This window comes from Panthera tigris, chromosome C1 (assembly GCF_018350195.1).
Source record: "Panthera tigris isolate Pti1 chromosome C1, P.tigris_Pti1_mat1.1, whole genome shotgun sequence".
Taxonomy (NCBI): Eukaryota; Metazoa; Chordata; class Mammalia; order Carnivora; family Felidae; genus Panthera; species Panthera tigris.
Window position 1 is genome coordinate 11434015 of NC_056667.1, and position 26279 is coordinate 11460293.

At 39.3% G+C, this 26279-nt stretch overlaps 1 protein-coding gene across 3 annotated transcripts in view; it reads left to right on the forward strand.

Annotated features, from left to right (window-relative positions):
- Positions 1–26279, forward strand: part of SPEN (spen family transcriptional repressor) — an 89811-nt gene that overhangs the window by 612 nt on the left and 62920 nt on the right. The window contains exon 1 of one of the 3 annotated variants that reach the window (XM_042996507.1): positions 171–235. The exons of the other annotated variants lie outside the window; for them this stretch is intronic. The gene's annotated coding sequence lies outside the window, so the exon portion shown is untranslated. Of the gene's footprint in view, positions 1–170; positions 236–26279 lie in introns of those variants that run through there. 3 annotated transcript variants of the gene reach the window in all.

Sequence of the window (26279 nt, forward strand, 5' to 3'; positions counted from 1 at the left end):
TAGCCGGGACGAGGCTGTCGCCCGGCCTCCCCGGAGCCGGCGCCGGGCGGCGGTGCGGTCGCATCCTTGCGCGCCGCCGCCCCGGACCCCTGCCTACTAGGGACCCCCCACCCCGGCGCGGCCAACGCCGGAGTCCCGCAGCAGCTCCCGCTCCTCGCCTTGCGGGCTGACGGAGATGTCTGACCTACAGAGGGGTTGGTGTGAGAGCAGAGGTTCGACCCAGGCAGAAGTCTTGGTAGGTGGTGTAGGTGCATCTCACAACTGGGGAGACACTACGAGGTTCCAGGCGCCTCTCACCACGGACTTCCAGATCTAGAAACTAAAGGGAAATAGCAAGCGCGCATTTTTTTCTTTTCTGTGGTTCCCCCCCCCCCTTTTTTTTCTTTTTGCGGGGTTGGCTAGAGAGGATGGTGTCTGAAAATAAATAAGTTGGTGCGCCTGTTTTGGCTCCTTCGCCTTCCTGGCCGCTTTCAGCCGTCTGGGGTCCCTGGGCGAGGAGGACGGTGGGGACCGAGGGCTTGCCGGGGAAGGCCCACCTCAGGTAGGACGGTACCCAGTTCGCGTCGGAGCCCGACAGCCTCAGGCTCTCTGCCTCCGGGGCCGCGCCGGGTTAGCGCGTAGGGGCCGCCTGTAAAAAGAGACTCCCTCCCACCCAGAGTTCTTTCCTCGGTGCTTAGGAAAAAGCGAGTCTTTTAAGATTAGAACACGTAGCTGCTTTTTTAAACTTCCCAGAATACGTTTTGTGTGTGAAGTATAGGAATCTGTGTTGTTTTGATCCGTCTTTCTTCTACGGTAGTATTTAGGCGCTTGCTTTCTTTGTGAAATATACGTGTACCGTAACGGATAGAGTCCTCGGCATCAAATGCTGAAAGTGACGGTTTACTTAGGCTCGGTGCAAAATGAGAAGGACTGTAGCAAATCTGTGACTGCCTTTGAAAATTACTGTATTTTCCGATATTCACAATCCTCAAAGATTTTAAGTTTGGTTTCCTCTTAATTCCCCTTACTATCTAGTGAGTGAAGGAAATTGTGGAGCGCCCTTATTAGTGAGTCACCATGGGAAAAATAGATTGCGTCGCTTGCTCTTGAGCTGCTTGGATAAGGAAATGGAAGCAGAGGCAGCCGCGCTCCACTCTGTCTTTTAAATGGAGGATCATTGATTCTGTTGGTGGTTGCTGTTACTGGGGTATTAAATCTTCACCGCTGGAGCGCGCGTCTGCGCGTGTCCGCGTGTGAAAAGGAGCCGGCAATAGTGAGGCCATTCATAACCTGCTAGCGCTGTCCTAGGCAGGGCTGGGGGAGGCGCGCTTCCAGGGACTCTCCCGGTGTTTACTACGTTGTGCTGAGAAACCAGGCAGGGCGAGGCAGGGAGCAGAAACTCACCTCTGTCCATTGTGATAAAGGGGATCGAGACCTTGGGCTCAGTTGGGAGGCAGATGGGAACTTTCTCTGCCTGGCGCTGCTCCACCCATCACCCCCACCCGCAGCCCCAGTATCTTCACTGCTTTAGTGGGAAAATCTTGGAGGTGCACATTATTGGAGTGGAAGAACCACTTAGATGTGGTCACTTTTAACCCCTGGTGGACTTTGTCTGTGGGTCTCTGCCTGGGAAATTCGTCTGTGCCGACGTGCAGACACGTGCATTGCAGCATTCGCTTTGCTCCTCAGTGTTCTGTGGCCAGACGTGTCATTTCGCGTTATGCACATTCCAGAGACATTGCATGCCTCTTGCAGGGAGTTTGACCCCTCTCAAGATGAGGGGTTAGGGAAAGGAAAGAGGAAATCGTGCAGGGGAGTTTGGGGAGGTTTTTAAGTGGTTGGTGCTGCGGTCCGGCTTGTGTGAATGACTTTCTAAAATGGCGGCCAGGACCCACTTTATGTGGGAATCAGCCGAGCAGATCTCAGAATGCACCGAGGGAGGAGGGGGCGGAGGATGCGAGCTGCCTTCGAAAGCCGAGGTCTGGAGGAACGTTACTGTATTCAAGAGGGCTTAGCCGGCACAGTGCTCGCGACTGCGTTTAAAGGAGTATCTCACCTATTGCAGAGCAAAAGCAGATGCTGCTGATAAAAGATTATTTTAAAACTAAGCAGACCGTGTGTCCACCAAACTCCATTATTTTAAAAGCGATATTTAAAAACTTTAAACAAACGTTCTTCTTTAAATAGGCATTGCATTCTTATGGGTTTAAAGACTAAAAGATTTATAGAGAAAAATTTCCCCTTCACCCCTGACCTCGGGATTCCCAGTTCCCATTCTCCCACTTCCTACTGACAGGTAATCTCCATTTTTGGTTTCTTGTTTATTCTTAAACATGTACAAGAAATGTTTCTGCTTCTCCAGCTGTGGAACTAAATGGACCCTGTTTGGAGGAATTCAAAGCGTTTTATCCCTGTTGTAAAACATGTTTTGTAAAATGTGTGATTGCTACCGGGAGGAAAATGAAATTTGAGTAATTTAAGTAAAAGGGATAAAAAGGTAGTTGTACCAGAATGACAGCTCTGCAAGGAAATTTAAGGATACTCACTTCTGGTGTTTTCTAGAAATCAAAATGCGAGAAGCCCTACAATGCCTTTTACCAGCTTTTTCCCTTTCCCCAGCTAATTACATTAACTGATAAGTGTTTTACAGGATTAAGAGGTGTATACTGGGAATACATTATATAAAACGTTTTCAAAATGATTATTCTTGTAACACTGATTAGGCTTTTGTAGTAATTTTTTTTTTTTTTTTTTTTTTTTTTTAAGATTAAGCCAGTTAGTTTAGGGAGCTGGCAGTTTAAAGGTACTGGGGGGGGGGGAGTGGGGGAAGGGTCAGAACTAAAATTTTTTTTTTTATTATTTACATTTTGATCAGTGTTTTTGGTGAAAAATAGACTGAGAGAAGGATGCTGATCTGGCTTTTTTTCTTCCATACTAAAGAATGACTAAATCTTTAAAGTGTAATCAGGGCATTTTCAAAATTTGGCTTTACCCTCTTGCAATAAGAACACATTTGTTGTGTTCATTATCTTTACAGCTTTTAATATGCTGGTTGAAAAAAATTAAATGAGGACTATTTCTGAATCAGATTTTAGTTAACAAAGATCTATTGCAGGGACTGAATTTGCACAATAGAGAAAGTCCTTTCCTTTGTATGTTAGCTGGGTGGAAGGGGGGAAGGGAGGAGTTACACAACAATTGGTTGCTGTCTTTTAGTTGTAAGAGAGGTGTATGCAAAGATGATTCCCTGAATTAGAATGAACAAACGAATAGAGCCTTTTAAAGAATCTAAAATTCTTTATATCTTATTTGTAGATAATAAGTAAATTGCATATTCAGGTTCTTCCCATGTCCAGTTACTGAGAATACGTTAAAGATTGTGCAGATATAGAGCAGGGTAGCAGCTTATGTAAAAAATTTGTCAAAGAATGAGACCTATTTAAAAATGTATTTTGGTTTTGCTAATTTTAAAGGTCTTCTTTCAGTGGTTTTCTGAGCTTAAATCTCTGGAATGTATGTTATGTGTTACGTGTATCTGGATATCTTTACTTTTGGGACACAATAAAAATATAGTGGAAGAGTTTCCATTTCTTTAGTATTCTATAACTAGATATATTTTTAGACTTAAAACAGATTTGACTCACCCTAGCCTTACATCATTGCTACGTCGTTTCTTTTTTAGAGCCTAGCCAGTTTCTATGTAGAAACATCTCTGATTTTGAATGTTATAATTTTGATAATCTGTTTTCATGATGGGCTTTTGTACGTTTTAAAAATAAAAAAATCAGTTATCTTGAGAAATAGTATTAAAAAATCACATAGAATGCTTGAAATGTTGTTTTTTTACTTCCTGAGTAGAATGTCTCTGGCAGATTAGAGGAAAACAGGGCTCAGTGCCCGGAAGAATGGTGGTGTTTGACTTGTGTAGAGGGCACCTTTTTCCAACTACCTTTCTTGTAGACTGGTGATTGCTCAGGCATTGTATTGTTTGGTATGCTCATGAAGCGAATTCAGGCTTGATTTATGAGACACTTTTAATCCTGTGAGCACTCATGCTTTGGGAAAATTTATATACAAGTTATAAAGATAGTGGTAATGTGAAAGTTTTTCCAAATAGTCTTCTAAGTCTCACCTTCTCGTTTGAAATTTTGCTAAAATTTAAAAGTTTGCAGTAGTTCTTGAAAACTAGTATATCCAATTGGAGATGGTGTATTTCTCTGTTACTTTAAAAAAATCTAGTGTTTGAGCTGTAGTTAACTAGTCCACAGCATTTAGAGTAAGCATTGTAGTCTGCAAATTCCTTCAGTGTATATATTTATTGAAATTGGGCTCCTGAATTTCCTTATTGGATGATTTGAAATAAATGTGCAAGCCCTTGAAACTGACATATATATTAGTCTGCTGAACAAGGAGACAAAACAAAGTAGTATTTTTCTGTAGTTAAATTTCTTACCTTCCTTACTTACTTTATTTTTACTTATTATTATTTGCCTTAGAGCTACTCATATTGTGAGTGAAAATAGCATACTCTGTTGTGGAAACCAGTTAGAATGTTTAAGTATTTTATTAGAAACCATATAATTTTTGTGTACTATCTAATTGGTTTTCAGTGTGTGGAAATATGCTTTGCCATAAAAAAATGATCTCGGTATAATTCTAGAGTATTATAATATTCAGGTTTTTCCCCCCTACATTATGTCTGTGTCTGCTAAATTGAAAATGGTAAACATCTAAAAAACCCACAAAGGAATATCTCTTTCCTGACTTAAATTTAGTGAATTTTTGTGTTTAAGGAGTTCATCTTGAGTATAGAGATGAATTGAAATTTAGCACAGTTAAAGATTTTTATTATAGGGGCACCTGGGTGGCTCAATCAGTTAAGCATCTGACTTCAGCTCAGGTCATGGTCTTATGCTCCATCAGTTCGAGCCCCACTTCAGGTTCTGTGTTGACGACTCAGAGCCTGGAGCCTGTTTCAGATTCTGTGTCTCCCTCTGTGTTTCTGCCCCACCCCGGCTTGTGCTTGCTCGCTCTCTCTCTCTCTCTCTCTCAAAAATAAACATTAAAAAAAAAAAAAAAGATTTTTTATTATATAAAGAATTGCTCCGGTTCTTAGAGTTAAGGAATATTTGTGGGAACATTCAATGGGAAATACTTACATTGCTTATCACTTTCTTCAAGAAAATAGTATCATGGTATTATCAACATGGTAGTATGAATAGTACCTGTGGTTTCACCAACACAAATCAAGTGTTTTCATATTTCACCTTACATTTGTTGCACAGGTTCCTTTTCACTTCCCCATTTCTGTGTGAATCATTTATGCTTATCACGATTTGGAAACTAAAGTAGTAATTAGACCTGCTGCTAGGTACTTTAATGCATTAATAAAGATGCATATACATTACTAATTTATGTGTAAAAGTTATACTTTGGAGAAATTTGAACATATACAAAAATAGAAAAATAGTAAATGAATCCCACGTACTCCTCATTCAGCCCCAACAACCGTCAATCGTGGCTTGTCCTGCCTTATGAAGAAAAATAAAGCAAAGGAGGGGATGGAGGGCCATGTTGGTGGGGGGAGTAAGTAAGGTCTCTTTGAAAAGATGGCATTTGATACATCAGAATGAAGGCCTGTCCACACTTAGATCCAATTCTTTCCTACCAGTGTTATTTTTTTCCATTTATAATTTATTTTGAAATAGTTCATGAATGGTGCAAGGAATTCCCACACCCCTTTCATCCAAATTCCCCAATTGTTAGCATTTTGATACATTTACTCCATTAACTTCTCTCTTTCTTTTTTTTTAATGTTTGTTTATTTTTGAGACCAAGCATGAGCAGGGGAGGGGCAGAGAGGGGGACAGAGGATCAGAGCCCCATGCCACTGAAATCATGACCTGAGCAGAAGTCAGATGCTTATCTGACTAAGCCACCTATGGACCCCAGTCTTACCCTAGTTTTCATGTGCCTGGTAGTCTTACGTAGCATGGATCTTTCATTCTGCAGAATGACCCTCCGCCTGAGTCTAGCCAGTATATCCTCCTGACCAGATCATGTCATGCATTTTTGGCAAGAATACCACAAATGATTCTGTGCCCTTCTCACAGTAACCTATAAGGAGACAGACAATATGGATCCATCCCACCACTGGTGATAGTTTAACTTTGCTCACCTAGTCAAGTTAATGTTTTTACTATTTCCCCCTTTGTATTTGATTAGCATTTTATGGGGAGATATTGCACTATTATGCAGATAGTCTTTGTTCCATTATCAAGCCTATAGCCACTAGCCTTAGTATCTAATGATAAGTCTTGCCTTTATTATATACTGCTGTGATTGCTTCTATATTTAGTCTTCTGTAGACACAAACTTTACATGTGTGTATAATACTCACGATTTCTTTCTTTCTTTTTTTTTTTTTTTTCAGTTGAATTTTAGTCCAGGGTTTATTTGATACCCAAATTGTTCTAGATTTGGCCAGTGCAAGCTCCTTCAAACAGGCTACTGTGTCCTTTTGATATCTTCCCATTTTTCTTTTGAGCATTTATTGTAGGTACAACAAAGACTTACCATGTACTTTCCTTGCCCCAGTCCTGTAATCAACCATTTCCTCAAGAAGTCCTGGGTATTTTTTAGTGTAGGATGGTATTGAGAAACCAAGATCTGGATGCTCAGTTTACCCTTGGCTACAAAGCTAAGATGTGTGTTGTGTGTATATACCTCTGTGTGTGTGTGTACACACATTTTCATGTATATGCCATATCTGTATCTCAGGGTCACATTGTTAAAAATATTCACGTGCTCCAATACACAAGGATTCTTTCTAACCTCCCATTTCCAAGTTTGTAAATTTTTAAACAATGTTTATTTATTTTTGAGAGAGACAGAGCATGAGCGGGGGAAGGGCAGAGAGAGAGGGAGACACAGAATCCAAAGCAGGCTCCGAGCTGTCAGCACAGACCCCAACATGGGGGTCAAATTCACAAACCGCAAGATCATGACCTGAGCAGAAGTCGGATGGTTAACCCACTGAGCCACCCAGGCACTCCGTAAATTTTTTCTTAGACAGAAACCTGTCTCCAATTCCTCTCAGTATATTTACTTATTTGCCCAGTTATATTCTCAGTGTAGCACATATCCAGATGCCACCTCTAGGCACATTTCTTTGGAAAACCAACATTTGGGGATGAGGGACAAGGAAACAAAAGGAAGGTAGGACTGGAAATGACTTGAATGTTTTTGCCCTCAATTTTTTCTCTCATAGGAGACAACTTGTGGATGAGTAAATTTACCTGCCTCTCTGGTTAAAACCCATTTAGAACTATCCCACTCTTAAAATTTTAGTTTTGGTTCTAGTTCTACCACTGACTTTGTGAGATGAAGTTAATCACTGGATCAGTCTGGGCTTTATTATATGCTAGGTCACATAGAAGAGGGGATAGTGAGAAAGGAGCTTGTTGGGAATAATATTAGGAGTTATCAGTGCTTCATTTATTTATTTTGTTGTTAGTTACTCACTTTGTGTGGTATCTCAGCAAAATTTGCCTTGGCCCTACCTCCAAACCTATGGACTTTAGCATTTTTTAAAAAATTGAATTATAATTGATGTGTATTTGAAACTAATTATGTTATGTAACATAATGACTTGGTACTTGTATATACTTCAGTATGACCACCATATAAGTCTAGTTAACCCCTGTCACTATACATAATTACAAAAAAATTTTTTTCTTCTGATGAGGACTCTTTATTTTGAAGATTTTATTTTACTTTTCTTAAAGTGTTTAATTATTTTAGGGGGGAGAGAGAGAGTGAGACAGAATCCTAAGTATGCTCTGCATGGTCAGCGCAGAGCCTGGTGCAGGGTTCGAACTCAATAACTGTGAGATGATGACCTGAACCGAAATCAAGAGTTTCGTGCTTAACAGAGTCTTAATACAGCCCCACGACTATTTTCTAACTACAAGTTTGTACCTTTTGACCCCCTTTCAATTCACCCTTCTGCTCATTCCCCCCACCACTAATCTGTTCTCTGTATCTATGAGTTTGTGTTTTTTATTGTTGTTTTTAAGATTCTACATATAAATGAGATCACGTTATTTCTCTTTCTCTGACTTAGTTCATTTAGTGTAATGCCCTTAAGATCTATCCACATTGTTTCAAATAGCAAGATTTCCCTCTTTTTATCGCTGTATAGTACTCTATCGTGTATGTATGCACTACCTCTTCCGTATCTGTTCTTTAGTCCATGGATACTTAGGTGGTTTCCATGTGTTGGCTGTTGTAAATTATGCTGCAGTGAACATGGGGATGCACATATCTTTTCAAATTAGTGTTTTCATTTTCTCTGGATAAATACCCAGAAGTGGAATTGCTGGATCATATGGTAATTCTGTTTTTAATGTTTTGAGGAACCTTCATACTGTTGTCCATGGTGGCTGCACTCAGCTTTATTTTTCTTCTCCCTCTTGATACTCTTGGTCCCCATCCAAAGGGTTCCTTAATGAGTTAAGACCCTTATTCTTTGGCACAAGGGAATGGTGGAGTTTGTATTATTTTGAAGTAGATTCCAGACATCTTACTTTATCCAAAATATTTCAGTATTTATGTCTAGGAGATAAGGAATGTTTGAAGATCTGTATTCCTTTTTTTTTTTCTTTTTTTTTTTTTTAACGTTTATTTATTTTTGAGACGGATAGAGACAGAACATGAACAGGGGAGGGTCAGAGAGAGAGGGAGACACAGAATCTGAAACAGCTCCAGGCTCTGAGCTGTCAGCACAGAGCCCGACGTGGGGCTCGAACTCACAGACCGCGAGATCATGACCTGAGCTGAAGTCGGACGTTTAACCGACTGAGCCACCCAGGCGCCCCTCCTATTTCAAATACCCAGTCAGTATTCACGTTTGTAATTCTTTTAAGAATCTTTTTTTAAAAACTCAGTTGCTGGGGCACTTGGGTGGCTCAGTCGGTTGAGCGTCCAACTTCAGCTCAGGTCATGATCTCTCTGTCCATGAGTTCAAGCCCCGTGTCGGGCTCTGTGCTGTCAGCTCAGAGCCTGGAGCCTGCTTTCAATTCTGTGTCTCCCTCTTTCTCTGCCCCTCCCCTGCTCATGCTCTGTCTCTCTCTCTGTCAAAAATAAATAAACATTAAAAAAAAATTAAAAAAAAACAAACAAAACTCAGTTTCTATATAAGGTACACAAATTATAATTGGCAATATGTAATTTTTAAAATTTTTATTTAAAAAATTTAAAAGGGGGGAAGGAGCACCTGGCTGGTTCAGTTGGTGGAGCATGTGACTCCTGATCTCAGAGTTATAAGTTCAAGCCCCACATTGGACATAGAGAGTACTTTAATAAATAAACTTTAAAAAGTTGTATTGAGGGGGTGCCTAGGTGGCTCAATTGGTTGAGCATCTGACTCTTGATTTTGACTCAGGTTCATGATCCCATGGTCATGGGATCAAGCCTGTGTCCTGCTCCACACTGAGCATGGAGCCTGCTAGGAATTCTCCCTCTTCCTCTGCTGCTCTCCTCTGCTTGTGCTCTCTTTCTCTCCCTCTCTTTCAAATTAAACAAAAAATTTTTTATTAAAATTTTTTTTTCATAAAAATTTTTATGAAAAATTTTTATTTATTTTTGAGAGAGAGAGAGAGCACGAGCAGGGGAAGAGCAGAGAGAGAGGGAGACACAGAATCCGAAGCAGGATCCAGGCTCCGAGCTGTCAGCACAGAGCCTGACACGGGGCGCAAACCCATGAACTGTGAGATCATGACCTTAGCTGAAGTCAGATGCTCAACTGAGTGAGCTACCCAGGCACCTGCCCCGCCCCTACAATTTTTTTTATTGAGGCTTAATTTACAGTACCTATTTTAAATGTAGAGCTTGTTGAATTTTGAGAAATGTAGGCTTGTTGTAACAACCACTACCATCGTAGTCATGATACCACAGTTTGTTTACTTATTTTTTTAAAGTTTATTTATTTTGAGAGAGAGTTGGGGGGGGGGTGCAGAGAGAGAGAGGGAGATAGAATCATAAGTAGTCTCCATACTGTCAGTGCAGACCCTGACGTGGGGCTCGAACCTACAAACCGTGGGAATATGACCTGAGCCAAAATCAAGAGTCTCATGCTTAACCGACTGAGCCACCTAGGCACCCCTGTTTATTTACTTATTAATGAACATTTTGATAATTGAAGTCTTTTAATCCATAGGTTTTTTAATGTTTAATTTTTAAATTTTATTTTAGAGAGAGAGAACATGAGTGGGGAGAGGGCCAGAGTAGGAGGGGGAGGGAGAGAGAGAATGAATCCCAAGCAGGCTCTGTGCTCAGAGCAGAGCCCAACTTGAGGCTCAGTCCCATGGCCCTGGGATCATGAGCCAAAATCAAGGGGCACCTGGGTGGCTCAGTTGGTTAGGCAGCTGACTCTTGATTTCGGCTCAGGTCATGATCTTGCGGTTTGTGGGTTTGAGCCCCACATCTGGCTCTGTGCTGACAGTGCAGAGCCTGCTTGGGATTCTGTCTCCCTTCCTCACTGCCCCCCTCTCCCCCCAAATAAATAAATAAACAAACATTGAAAAAACGATTTAGAGAAATCAAAAAAAAGTCAAATCAAGAGTCAGGTGATCAACCGAGTGAATCACCCAGGTGTCCCTAATCTGTAGGTTTATTATTTTTAATATTTATTTTTTGAGATAGCATGCGCACAAGCAGGGGAGAAGGCAGAGAGAGAGGGAGCGAGAATCCAAAGCAGTCTTCAAGGTGTCAGCACAGAGCTCAACTCAGGGCTCGAACTCACCAACTGTGAGATCGTGACCTGAGCAAAACCAAGAGCAGTTCAATTAACTGACTGAGCTACCCAGGTGCCCTGCTAATCTATAGGTTTTGTTTTTATTTTTATTTTTTGAGAGAGAGAGTGTGTGAGCAGAGGAGTGGCAGACAGGGAGACACAAAATCTGAAGCAGGCTCCGGTTTCTGGGCTGTCAGCACAGAGCCTGATGCAGAGCTCCAACTCATAGACCGTGAGATTGTGACTTGAGCTGAAGTAAGATGCTTAACCTACTGAGCCATTCAGGCGCCCCTAATAGGTTTTAATTTGGTTCTCTACTTACAACTTTATTTGTTGCTAACCAGGTTGATTGTTCTGTACAGTTTCTTCCTGTGTGAATTTTGCTGATAACGTTGTCTTTTGGTATATGTTAATATCACCTTTGTCCTCTGATTTTTTTTTTTTATGAATAGAATTATATATATAAATATTTTAATAGGGGCACCTGGGTGGCTCATTTGGTTAAGTGTCTGAGTCTTTCAGCTCAGGTCATGATCTCAAGGTTTGTGAGATGGAGCCCCACGTCCTCTGCTAACAGTGCAGAGCCTGTTTGGGATTCTCTCTCTTTTCCTTGGGATTCTGTCCCTCCCCCGCTTGCTCTCAAAATAAACACTTAAGAAATAAAAATATTTTGATACTGTATTTCAATATAATCGATTTCCTTTATTGTTCCGTGTATTTTAATTTCAATAATACTATTCTGAGAAAGGATTTATAGGTATCACCAGACCATCAAAGCATTCCAGGACACAAAAAGGTTAAACATTGGTTTAATTTTCTTTTCTTTTTACGTTTTATTTTATTTTTTGAGGGAGACAGATTGTGAGCAGGGGAGGGGCAGAGAGAGAGGGAGACACAGAATCCAAAGCAGGCTCCAGACTCTAAGCTGTCAGCACAGAGTTTGATGGGGGGCTTGAACCCACAAAGTGTGAGATCATGACCTGAGCAGAAGTCGGATGCTCAACCTACTGAGCCACCCAGGTGCTCCAAGAATGATTTAACTGCTTTTTTTTTTTTTTTTTTTTTTTTTTTTTAAAGTTTCTTCATTTTGTGAGAGAGCGTGCTTACACGTGAGAGAGAAAGGGTGGGGAGGGTCAGAGAGAGAATCCTAATAAGCAGGGTCCACACTGTCAGTGTGGAGCCTGACGCAGGGCTCAAACCCACAAACTGAGATCGAGAATCAAAATCAAGAATCTGACATTTAATCCACTGAGCCACCCAGGCTCCCCTTAAGTATTGATTTTAACTTTGACATAGAAAGGTTGAGCTGAGAAAGTTAAAATCTTCAAAAAACTTTGACTAGAAAGCAAAGATTGTGTCCTGTGAATAGCTTGATTCCCACCCCTCCTTTTTTTTTTTTTTTTTTTTTTTTTTTTTTGTGGTTGCATTCTTAGTGATTAGAACTGCTGTTTTTATCATGGGTTGTTTGTTTTGTTTTTCAGTTCTTACATTCCCTTCTTACCCCTGGTTTTAGCTTATAAGAATAATGGAATCTTTAGATTTCTAAGGTTGTTCTTTTAGTCAGGTTGAATTCTTTGAGTGATCTGAATTTCAGGCACATCCATAGTTAGAATTACATGCTGTAATAGGTACTGACTTCTTCTGGTGGGCCAGACTTTAGTCAGAGAAAACTAGGTTTGCAAAAATCTTAAGTTCATAGAGAGCACTTAAAATTCAGGTAGTATGTGATGCTGTATATAAAATAAGATGCTTTAAGTCTTCATTAACACATATATTAATCTAAAGTGGGTACATTTAATTTCTCCCAGAAACTTAGTGGGTGATTTTATAAGATTCCTAGGGTCTTTCCAGTTTAAGAAATCTTGTTATAGCTGTCATTCTTCCTTATGCATAAAGGTTACTGGAATGCTATAGTTTTTTTTTTTAATTTTTTAAATTTAATTTAACTTTTTAAAATCTTATTTCTTAAAATTTACATCCAAATTAGTTAGCATGTAGTGCAACAGTGATTTCAGGAGTAGATTCCTTAGTGCCCCTTACCCATTTAGCCCATCCTCCCTCCCACAACCCCTCCAGTAACCCTCAGTTTATTCTTCATATTTGAGTTTCTTCTGTTTTGTCCCCCTCCCTGTTTTTATATTATTTTTGTTTCCTTTCCCTTATGTTCATCTGTTTTGTCTCTTAAAGTCTTCATATGAGTGAAGTCATATGATTTTTGTCTTTCTCTGACTAATTTCACTTAGCGTAATACCCTCTAGTTCCATCCACGTAGTTGCAAATGGCAAGATGTCGTTCTTTTTGACTGCCGAGTAATACTCCATTGTATACGTATACACACACACACACACACACACACACACACACCACATCTTTATTCGTCCATCCATCGATGGACATTTGGGCTCCTTCCATACTTTGGCTATTGTTGATAGTGCTGCTATAAACATGGGGGTGTATGTGTCCCTTCGAAACAGCACACCTGTATCCCGTGGATAAATGCCTAGTAGTGCCATTGCTGGGTCATAGGGTAGTTCTATTTTTAGTTTTTTGAGGAACCTCCATACTGTTTTCCAGAGTGGCTGCACCAGCTTGCATTCCCAAAGAATGTTACAAAGTTTTAAAAAGTATATATTAAACTTCATTTGGATTATAAAAGAGTTTAACATCTACAAGTAGTGTTGTATCCATCATACAAAACATTGGTTTTATCAGTTACTTTGAAATGAATCATTCTAATGAGCTATGCTCCTCAATCAAAAGTAGCCTTTCTGAGGCTCAATCAGTTGAGGTCCAACTTCGGCTCAGGTCATGATCTCGCAGTTAACGAGTTCAAGCCCCACGTCGGGCTCTGTGCTAACAACTGGGAGCCTGGGAGCTTGCTTCGGTTCTGTGTCTCCCTCTCTCTCTGCCCTTCCCTGTTCGAGCTCTGTCTCTCTCTCTCTCTCAAAAATAAAAACATTAAAAAAAACAAACAAACAACTTTTTGGGTCAAGACTTAAGTGGTATTTGTAAAGTTTTAAATAGTTTTAAATTATATTGCAGTGAATTTTTTAAATGGTGTATATGTTTTGTTACACCAATCTGAAGTATAGGGATATACTCTAGTTTTTCTTATCACCCACACCTCTCTATAAGTAGCGCTTTCCACAGTGGTTTTTGACACAGATCATCTTTTTCAGCATAGGTTTGCTTTGTCATTCTAAAAGTAGATGTATAAAAGGAACTTTCATCACAGCTTTGGGTCTCACAGGGTTATGACACTTGATTTCCCTTGTGTTGATCTTACTGGAAATTTTGTTTTAAAAATGTTTTTCTGGGGCGCCTGGGTGGCTCAGCCGGCTAAGTGTCCGTCTTCAGCTCAGGTCGTGATCTCACGGTCCGTGAGTTTGAGCCCCGCGTCAGGCTCTGTGCTGTTAGCTCAGGTTCTGGAGCCTGCTTCAGGTTCTGTCTCTCCTTCTGTCTCTGCCCCTCCCCCCATCATGCTTTGTCCTTCTCTCTCTAAAAAATAAATAAACATGAAAAAAAATTAAAAACAAATGTTTTTTCTGAGTTTTTTTCCGAATGTTTTTATTCTTCCTAAAAGACTTCTTGTTTGTAGAAAAAGCTTTTTAGTTTTAGAGATTAACCAGATTAAAATGTTGACTGGGGAAGTTGGCACATTTAACAAAACGATTGGCATGGAGACTAAGGACTTATTTTTTTTTTAATTTGATGGGGTTAATTTCATGCCAAGGTTCTGTATTGGGAAGCATATTTACTTAAAAGTTTATAAAACAATGGAACTGAGCAAAAAAAAAAAAAAAACACCCAAAAACTATAGGCCTTTTAAGATACAGGAGTGATACTGTGAGCTCATTTCCTAAATCTGAGAGTAGAGGTAGTCTTCAGAGTTTACAGAAATACTCATAATGGTATATAAAAAAGAATATGGAATTTATGTATGTTAACAAAAGGTGGGATACGTTTTGTCTTGATTCTATTTTATCTTAGCAACCATGTAGTATGAAATAAGGATAAAAGTCACTAGTCAAGTGAAATATTGGAAGTATTCATAAATTTCCCAAAGTCGTTTTTTAAATTATCATTTTACTAAGAAGTTAGTCATAAGGTTAAAAATGAATTTCTTCTCAGCAGTTGTAAGTAATAGTCCTATTAAGTCAGGTAGGAAGCACGTTTTCAAAGAGCCCTTTGCATTCTGACTAGGAATTCTTGATGTAGATTTTTGCTATTTTTTATTCTCTTGGCTTCTGCCACTTCAACTTTGTTCTCTCCAGCTTTCCCTTTTTTTCTTTTTCTTAAGTTTATTAAGGGAGGGAGGGAGAGGGAGAACCCAAGCAGGCTCTTTGCTGTCGGTGCAGAGCCCCACGCACGGCTCGATCCCAGGAACTGGGAGATCACAAACCAAGTTGAAATCGAGTCGGATGTTCAACCCACTGAGCTGCCCAGGCGCCTCAGCCTTCCCCCTCCCCTTTTTTTGTTAAACTTTTTAATGTTTTATTTAAATGTGTATGTGTGTTAGAGCGAGCACGAGCGAGAGCGTGTATGAGCAGGAAAGGAGCAGAGAGAGATGGAGACCGAATCTGAAGCAGGCTCCAGGCTCTGAGCTGTCAGCACAGAGGACCCATGCGGGGCTCGAACCCATGAACCGCGAAATCATGACCTGAGCCAAAGTCGGACACTTAACCGAATGAGCCACCCAGGTGCCCCGGCCTTCCCTTTATTTTGATCAGCTTGCCTTGCTCCTTTTTCTTCACCTAACTGCTTTATTCATTGTCATTACTTTAAGAAATGGTTGATCATAAATAATCATTTGCTTCTATTTACAATTATACTTGAGCTTTCCCCAGAAAAGTCCTGTGTAAATCAGACACATTAATGAAGTTATTCATGAATTATTGTGAGAACAAATGTCCAGAAGTTAACTTGGTGGTCATCATATTCTTGCACTATATAATTTGATTCTTGCAGTACAGACTCCTTTCTCCTTTTCTCTAGAGAAAAACTTTATGAATTAGTTCTAAAATTGTCTAATAGATTCAGACTTCCTATTGATCTCACCAGTAGGATCTAAAGATTACAGAATCGGGGAGTCCGGCTGGCTCAGTTGGAGGAGTGTGTGACTCTTGATCTCGGCATCTTGAGTGTGAGCCCCATGTTGTATGTAGAGATTACTTAAATAAAAATGTAAAAAATAAAAATTTATAGAATCTTTGGAATTTTTTCTCATAATTGAATAATCTTTCAGAGGTGTACGTATTAGTTGAGCATTATCCTTTTGTTAAAAATTAAAAATTGTTAAAAGTTAAAATTTTGAATAAACTATGCCCACTGTGGGGCTTGAACTCAAGACCCTGAGATCGAGGTGCATGCTCTACTGACTGAGCCAGCCAGGCACTCCCTAAAGTTAATTTTACTTAGTAAATAGTTTCTCATTAGATTGGTGTGAAATAATGCATTTTTTTCACTGACGTAATGATGCCTGTAATAGTTCTGAAGAATTTTGTCATTCAAGGCTTTACCTTGAAAACATTTTTCTCAAGAGTGAGTCATCAAATTTTCTTCTCTTTTTAAAAAAAAATTTTTTTTTTTTAACATTTATTTATTTTTGAGACAGCATGAACAGGGTGAGGGTCAGAGAAAGAGGGAGACACAGAATCTGAAACAGGCTCCAGGCTCTGAGCTGTCAGCACAGAGCCCGATGCGGGGCTCGAACCCACGGACCGCGAGATCATGACCTGAGCCGAAGTCGGACGCTTAACCGACTGAGCCACCCAGGCGCCCCAATCAAATTTTCATGTACAGCATTCTAGACACTCACCATGGATTAGGTTAACAAATGAGTATAGTTTTGTTGCTCGAATTAAGTTCTTCGGTTTTCAGGTTTTCTTAGACCCTCCTAAGTAGAACCAATAAATAGTTTTTCATATGTAAAAAGTAATCTGTGATCATAGCAGCATTATTCACAATAGCCAAAAGATGGAAGCAGCCATAGTGTTAATGACCCATGAATGGATAAACAGAAAACATACAATGCAATATCACTCAGCCTTAGAAAGGAAGGAAATTCTGACCCATGCTACAGATGGATGTACCTTGAAGAAGTTATGCTCAGTGAGGGAATCCCATGTCTGTGTGGATTTCCTGTATGTACACCTATTAAATTTGATTTTCGCCTGTTTAAAAAAAATTACGCTAAGTGAAATAAGGCAAATCTCAAAAGGATAAATATTGTATTATTCTACTTATAGTAGGTACGTAAAGCAGTTAAATTCATACAGACAAAGTGAAATGGTGGTTGCTTTGTTTTTTTTTACGGTTATAAGCAGTGTTGCAGTAAGCAATCTTGTATACTGTTTGCAGACACATGCAATTACATATACATGATCAATCCCTGTGAATGGAATTTCTGGGGATGTGTACTTAGTTCTAATCGATACTATAAAATTATCTTCCTAAGAGGTTTTCTAATTTATACTCCTGCAGAGAGTGGTATGAAATGGCTATTCTACTCAGGCTAGTACTTCGGTATTACTAATTTAGGTCTTTGTGTTATGTGGTACCTTTTTAAAAATTCAGATTTTTAAAATTCGTATTTTCAAAAGTTTGAGTGAAATTTAGCAACTTTTTTGAGTGTATTTCTTTTGTTTACTATTTGTGTGTATGTGCATATCTTATTTGTTTATTTTTATGTAATCTCCACACCCACTATGGGGCTTGAACCCCAAACCCCAAGATCAAGAGTCTCCTGCTCCACTGGCTGAACCAGCCAGGTGCTCCCTATGTGTATGTGCGTATTTAAAAAGAACTTTATGGTAAAATATTTTGCCTGTTTTTTTTGTTGTTGGGGCCTCTGTCTCCCTTGATTTGTAAGAGCTGTTTGTATATTTAGGAAAACATTTTATTTCTCATGTGTTACAAGTATTTTCTCCCATTTTTTGACAGTATTTTGCTGTTAGGAACTGTAATTTTTATGTGGTTTATGTGGTATTTTTCTTTATGATTTAGAGGTTTTACCCCGGGGCACCTGGGTGGCTCAGTTGGTTAAGCATCCCACTCTTTTGGCTCAGGTCATGATCTCATGGTTTGTGAGTTCTAGCCTCCCTGCCTCTGTCAGGCTCTGTGCTCACAGCATAGAGCCTGCTTGGGATTCTCTTTCTCCCTCTTCTCTCTGCCCCTCCCCAGCTCTTTTTCTCTCTCAAAATAAATAAAGTTTAAAGAAAACAGAGAGGGGATCCTGGATGTCTCATTTTGTTGAGTGTCCGACTTTGGCTCAGGTCATGATCTCCTGGTTCAGGTTTGAGCCCCACACAGGGCTCTGTGCTGTTGGTACAGAACCTTCTTCTGATCCTGTTTCCCTCTCTCTGCCCCAACCCTGCTCGAGTGCACGCACCCTCTTTCTCTCTCTAAAAAAAAAAAGAGGTTTTACCCCATGTTGAAAGTCTTTCCCAGACCCAAGATTATACAACAAATTAATAGGTTTTTTTTTTGTTTTTTGTTTTTGTTTTTGTTTTTTTTTTTTGCTTTGCAGAGAGATAACACATATTGGCAAACTGTTACAAATCATTCTTCTCCTCCTCTTGTTTTTCTCCAGTCCTCCCCTCATCCCTCCAAGTAGAGAAGCATCTCTCAGGGTATTAGCTTTTTTTCTCTAGTGAGACTAGGGCTGTCTTTTGCTGGCTTTAGGGATTCTCAGTCTGTCTTTTGCCATCTTTAGTAATTATTTGTACTTAGGCAAAAGAAAGCATGATTAAAACAATAATATATTGTTTAAAAATAGCTTTAGATCTACTTTCTATATAAATTTATTTCACAGTAGATTTACTGAAGGAAATTCTGTGTCATTGTGACATGAAGGTGGCAGATAGTGGTTGTCATCAGTAGTGGGTTACTTATCTTCCCAGCCAGGCATACTTGAAATAGAAAATGTCTTCCGAGTGTGCCCAGTTATAGACAACACAGCATGCAGTTGATTTATGTTTACATAACAGATGCTCATGACTAAAGGAGATACAAAATCTTTTGTATTAAAGGACAGCGACAGGCACTATTTTATCATACATATATTTCTTATGACTGAGACAGCCAGGAGCTCCTATATTTTTTCTTTTATTTATTTTTTATTTTTATTTTAGAGAGAGTGGGAGTAGGGGAGAAGGGCACAGGGAGAGAGAAAATCTTAAGCAGGCTCCATGCTCAGTGCAGAGCCCAATGCGGGACTTAATCCCACGAGCCTGGAATCATGACTCAAGCCAAAATCGACACTCAGATGCTCGGGGCGCCTGGGTGGCTCAGTTGGGTAGAGTATCCAGCTTCAGCTCAGGTCATGAGCCCCACATCGAGTTTACTGCTGTCAAACTGTCAGCGTAGAGCCTGCTTCAGATCCTCTCTCCCTCTGTCTCTGCCGTTCCCCTGCTTATGCTCTCCCAAAAAATGTATATTAAAAAGAAAACAGAGATGCTCAACAGACTGGGCCATCCAGATGCCCCATCTTTTTCTTTTAGTAAGTTTTATTGAGATATAATCCACATTCCATAACACTCATCCTTTTTTTTTTTTTTTTTTTTAATTTTTTTTAACATTTATTTATTTTTGAGACAGAGAGAGACAGAGCATGAACAGGGGAGGGGCAGAGAGAGAGGGAGACACAGAATCTGAAACAGGCTCCAGGCTCTGAGCTGTCAGCACAGAGCCCGACGCGGGGCTCGAACTCACGGACTGTGAGATCATGACCTGAGCCGAAGTCGGACGCTTAACCGACCAAGCCACCCAGGCGCCCCCATCCTTTTAAAGTGTACAGTTCAGGAGTGCCTGGCTGGCTCATTCGGTAGAGCATGTGACTCTTGATCTCAGGGTAGTGAGTTTGAGCCCCTTGGTGGCTGTAGAATTTATGTACTATATATATATACACGTATATATGTGTACATATATGTACATATATGTGTATATATATATAGGTATATGTATATATGTGTATATGTATCTTTAAAAAAAGGCATACAATCCAGTTGTTTTGAGTATAATCAGAGTTAGGCAACCATCACTACTAATTTCAAGAACATTTTCATTACAGCATAGTGAAACTCTACGTGCGTTAGCAGGCACTCCCCATTCTCCCTTCTCCTCAGGCCCTGGCAACCACTAATCTGCTTTATATTTCTATGAATTTGTCTGTTTTGGATGTTTCATATAATATATGGAATTATACAATATGTGACTGGTTTTTTTTCACTTAGCATAATGTCTTCGAGGCTCATCCCTTTCTGTGGCCAAACTGCATTCCATTGTATGGACATACGTATACATGCACATATACATACATCTATGTAAAAAAATTTTTTTTTAAATTTTTAACATTTATTAATTTTTCAGAGACAGAGAGAGACAGAGTGTGAGCAGGGGAGGGGCAGAGAGAGAGGGAGACATAGAATCCGAAGCAGGCTTCAGGCTCCAAGCTGTCAGCACAGAGCCTGATGCGGGGCTCGAACCCACAAACTGCGAGATCATGACCTGAGCCGAAGTCGGACGCTCAATGGACTGAGCCACCCAGGTGCCCCTATGTAAAAAATTTTTTTGTTCAAACCATTTATTGAGGGGTTTCAGGAGAAGGTGGAAAGGCTGGGAGGACAGTGAAATCCACACCATCATCCAGATGAGATCTGCCCAGCTTCATAGTCGCTGAGTGCCATATCATATATTTTTTTAGGTAATACATTTATTTATTTTTTAAAGTAAGCTCCATACCCAGCATGGGGCTTGATCTCACGGCCTCGAGATCAAGAGTTTCATGCTCCACTAGCTAAGCCAGCCAGGTGCTCCAACCTTTGCCCGTTCTTAAAAAAGATTTTTTTTAGGCTTTTTTTTATTTACTTTGAGAAAGTGAGCACACAAGCGGGGGGAGGGCAGAGAGAGAAGGAGAGAGAATCCAAGCAGGCTCTGCACTGTCAGCACGGAGCCCCTCTTGTGGGGCTAGAACTCCTGAACCGTGAGATCATGACCTGAGCTGAAATTAAGAGTCAGACGCTCAACCCACTGAGCCGCCCAGCTGCCCCTGTGTATTTTTAAACTGCATTCATTTTTAGGTTTAATTGTAAGAGCTCTTTACCAGATACATAGTTTGCAAGTATTATTTCCTTGTTTTTGTGGGTTTATATCAATTTTTGATATTTGTTTTTGGATAAAATAAGACCATTAACTTTTATCATTGTCATGCTAATAATGTAAATTTATTTTGTCATTCTAGGTCACTGTTAAAATTTAAGTTTTACTTTGGGCTTTAACTGTTATAACGAGACATGTTACAAATACCTTATTTGGCTATGTCCAAATTGTAGGCATTTTGGAATCTAAGTATGTGATTCTGAGTTATACACCACATTTAATGTGTTGAAATCTGGGGATATCAGTAATTGTGAATGAGGTAGCTTTAATATCTACCTCTGTTAAATTGATGACAAGCAATAGCTTTAATCTTAAAAGATTGGAATTGTACACTTAAAAATGGTTAACGACTGGCAGGCTCAGTCGGTAGAGCACATGACTCTTGATCTCAGAGTCGTGAATTCAAGCCCCATGTTGGGCATAGAGCTTACTTTTTAAAAAAATGGTTAGCTTATATTGCATTTTATCACAATAAAAATGTTTTTTCACCCACAATTCTATAAGAAAAATGTGGCCAGCTCTAATTAGGTGCTCTTACAACATAACAAGTTGCTGAGGATTCTGTCTTAGGGATCGCCTGAAGTATTTCCAGTCACTGGTATAGGAAGTAAAAGTCTGACATAAGAGGGGAAACTAGCCTTTTGGTATAAATATAAGATCAAATGGGTTGATTTATAAATTAGCAATTCCTTTGTAAAAGTTATTGCTATGGAAAGATAATTAATGTGTTGATGTTACTGTGTTATTCCAGATAGTTTGGTAGTTGTAATGGATGTATTTATGACCCAACTGTCTGAGTTTGAAAGATGAATGATTTTGGATCTTTTTATAGTGTAAAAAACAAACACACGTTTTCTTGTCTCTGCGATTGATTGATTGATTGATTGAGAGACAGCATGAGCAGGGTAGAGGGGGCAGAGGGAGAGAGAAAAATATGAAGCAGGCTCCATGCTCAGCACCCAGCCTGATGTGGGGCCTGATCCCAAGACCCTGGCGTCATGACCTTAGCTGAAATCAAGTCAGATGCCCAACTGACTAAGCCACCTGGTGTCCCTCTTTTCTCTGCTATTCTAGGTAGCCTAACCAAGCTTTAATATTTATCTTTTAGGCCTTTTTATACCTTATGACATGTTCATTTGATCTTTGCTTTGTTTCTGTCTGTGCCTATTGGCCATTTGCTTTTGAATAAGCAACATGTTGGCCATAATGGGATGGAAGGGTGGGAAAGTGGGAAATACACAAAGCTATTGGTAGTTTGATAAAATATATAATGTTTGGAAAATGATATTTTGCATTTTACATGAGTAGATGTGTAGGTTAATTGCATGCCTCATCAGAGAAGCTGATATTCTTCTTGTATATAATTCTATAACTCTTCCTTAAAAATTTTTTTAGTGTTTTTTATTTATGAGAGAGAGAGAGACACAGAGTACGAGCAGGGGAAGGGCAGAGAGAGGGAGACACAGAATCAGAAGCAGGCTCCAGGCTCCCAGCTGTCAGCCCAGAGCCCAACGCGAACTGCGAGATCATGACTGAGCTGAAGTCAGAAGCTCAACAGACTGAGCTACCCAGGCACCCCATAATTCTATTAACTCTTACCTGGGATAGCAGGACAACATTGAAGCTTTAGAAGGGATCTCTTTACCTGAAAATGCAGAAGTAATGTTAATAATCATAAAAGACTCAGAGGGGATCTTTTAACTCTAGGAGTTAACTGGGCAAAGTAGATGTAGAATTTGATTGTATTTTCTAAGCGGAGTGGACCTGTTGTCTTGTTTCAAAAATGACTTGGGGAGGATTGTTTTCTGTAGTAGGAGGCTTTGTGTGAAAAGGAAGTACTGTATGTGGCTGTTCTTTACTATTGCTTATTGGTAGGGTCTGTTGCAAAAACTAGGATTAAAATTAATCATTGAATTTTAATGGTAACCCAGCCATTAATGGTTGAGTACAGTGCCTTCTTGGAAAGAAGAGGTATTGAGAGAATTCATTGGGTTTTAGCATACTAATGTCTTTAGCTTTATGTAATGGTGTTGCTTTGGAAATTATAGAGTAAGCTTCTTGTAGAGTTGATAAAAACAGTTTAGAATAGGAGGACTCTTCACCTATCAGGACTAAATTATAATTAAATTCCCTGAGACTGGGGATCTTTGTTTTGCTCCCTGATATGCATCAAGTGCCTAGAACAGTACTTATTAAAAAGCATATAATTAATTGAATTGGGTTCCTAGTCTCTTATACTCCCATGCTTTTCCTCAACTATGTCAATATTGCTTTCTAATGTGAGCTCTGAGGCCATTAATTCAGTGAAATTATATTCTTCAAGGAACTGCTAACGATGGTCAGTGCTTGTTACATAAATTGTCCATTGCTGAAAGGAGACCAAACATTTCACCAGACCCGGTTATTATTTTGGATAACTTTTTTTTTTTTTTTTTTTTTTTTAATTCTAAGTAGGCTTCACACTCAACATGAGGCTTGAACTCATGACCCAGAGATCTTAATAAGAGTCTTATGCTCTACTGATGGAGCCAGCCAGGTGTTCCTCTTTTGGGTAATTTTTACATTGACTCTTAAAAATTCAGAAGAATACAGTGTGTGTTGATAAATTTAATATTTTTTAATTTTGAAGGTTTTTGACCAACCAGAAACCAATTTAGTATTGTTTTTTGACCGGTTTTGAAGACAGACCTATAAGATTGTTATATACTGCAGCTTATAACCATCAAACACAATTTATTAGCTTTATGTTCTCATTTATTTTAAACAGTTTCTCTTAATTCTTTAAAAATTATAAATGAGATAGTAACACAACCAGTGACCCTGTAATCTTAGAAAAAGTTATTTTGTATGTATTACTGGAAAATACTCCATAGGTTCTCTGAAAACCTGTATCTACTGCTTGATATAGTTCAGAAAGGAAACAGTGTCTAATTATGGTTTGATTCTTTTTTTTAATTAGTAAACGTCAGATAAATGTCGCATCTTGATACTTGAGGAATACTTGAAAACTGTAGGAAATGTGTTGTTTCAGAAAGCGTAGACAAAAGTCAGGATGTTGTATTTACCAGTTGAGTGTTCATGGTATGAAGAGTTGGCTTTTTTTTTTTTTTTTTAATTTGGAAATTTCCAGTCTTCACATTGTAGAAGAGTAATATAGAATTGTAATATCTGATTAAGTTCTCCTTTGTTAAATTGGAAGATAGATTTGTATGTGTTTTCTTTCCAAAATGTGCTTTCCTTAATATAAAAATGATAGAGGGGCACCTGGGTGGTTCAGTCAGTTGAGCTTTCTGCTCAGGTCATGATCTCCTGGTTGGGTTCAAGGGATCAAGCTCTGCATTGGGCTCTATGCTGACAGCACAGATTCTCTGTCTCTGTCTCTCCCTTCCTCCCTCTCTCCCTTCCTCCCTCTCTCCCTTCCTCCCTCTCTCCCTTCCTCCCTCTCTCCCTTCCTCTCCCTCTCCCTCCCTCCCTCCCTCCCTTCCTCTCCCTCTCCCTCCCCCTCCCTCCCTCTCTCCCTCCCTCCCTCTCTCCCTCCCTCTCTCCCTCCCCTGCTTGCACAATGCACACACACTCTAAATAAATAGATAGATAGACAGATATTTAGAAAAAGAATAGAGATGGTGAGCCCACCTTATCTGCATTATCTGTACATTATCTGGTCCCTCTTTCAGTATTGCATTTAGCTCTTTATTATTCAAGACATAAGCTTAAACATTTGTTTTCCTTGTATTATTCTTCGGCTAACTAACTTTTTTTAATGGGGAGTTGCTTCTCTCTGCTGCTTCCCTCTTTTTTCTTTTTTAGTAGAAAAGCCTATGTATGCATCCTTCTGTTTAGTGATAAACTTTGTGGGTGTGGTAAAATATACATACTATAAAATTATTTTAACCATTTTTAGGTATACAGTTCAGTGGCATTAAGTACATTCACAGTGTTATATATAACCATCACCACCATCTATTTCTAGAATTTTTTCATCCCATATGGAAATTCCATACCCATTAAGCAATAACTCCCATTTCCCCCTTCTCCCAGCTCCTGGTAACCTCTATTCTACTTTCTGTTTTGATGAATTTGCCTATTCTAGATACCTCATACAAGTGGAATCATAAGGTAATATTTTCCCATTTTGTCTAACTTATTTCATTTAGTATGATGTTTCAAATTTTTATCCATGTTGTAGCATGTATCAGAACTTTGTTTCTTTTTACATCTCTCTCTCTCTTTTTTTTTTTTTTTAAGTTTATTTTTAAGAGAGAGCGAGCAGGGGAGGGGCGGGGAGAGAGAAAATTCTAAGCAGGCTCCATGCTGTCAGCACATAGCCCAACACGGGGCTCGAACTCTCACAAACCATGAGATCATGACCTGAGCTGAAATCAAGAGTTGGATGCTTAACTGATTGGGCTACCCAGGTGCCCCATCTTTTTATGTCTTAATGTACTATTCCATTTATGTGTATTTCACATTTTATTAATTCATTGGTAGACACTTGGATTGTTTCCATCTTTTGACTGTTGTGAATAATGCTTCAGTGAACACTGCTGTCTGCATAATTATTTGAGCACCAGTTTCCATTTCTTAAAGGAGTGGAATTGCTGGGTCATATGGTAATTCTGTGCTTAGCTTTTTGGGAAAATGCCAAACTTTTCCACAGTTGCTGCACCATTTTACAGTTCTACCAGCTCTGCACTAGATTTCAAATTTCTCCTCATTCTTGTCAACACTCGTTCTTCCCCCCGCCCCCCCCCCCTTAAATAGTCATCCTGGTGGGTGTGAAGTGGTATCTCGTGGTGGTTTTGATTTGCATTTCCCTAATGACTAATAATTTCGAGCATATTTTACTGTTTATCTGCCATCTGTGTGTCTTCTTTGTTGAAGTGTTTTGCCTATTTAAAAAAAAATGGGTTGAGTTATAAGGTTTTTTGTATTCTGGATACAAGTCCTTTGTCAGATATAATGGAAGGTATTATTTAATGTTTGTATTTTGGAAAGAAAAGGACGATTTCAATTTCAAACAATTTTTTCCCAAATTAAAAAGATCCTTTCATTACTTTATTAACAAATAATTTTGTTACTTTTAGTTCAGTTGCCGGATGAAATTGAGTTTTAGGGTTATGCTTTCCTTGTGAGAGATAGTAACTTAAATCATACTACAGGATGTAAAGAGGAAAGTTCTGCTTTCTGATAATGTCAGCTTCTTCAGGGGAAGTGTAAAATTATGATTTTGGGTTGTCAGCAAATACGAATGCTATATTTAAAAGTGCTGTGCCTGCCTTTCTAAAATGCCAAATTACAAGTACATAAAACATAATTAACTCCTAATGAAATCTGTAGAAATTTCATG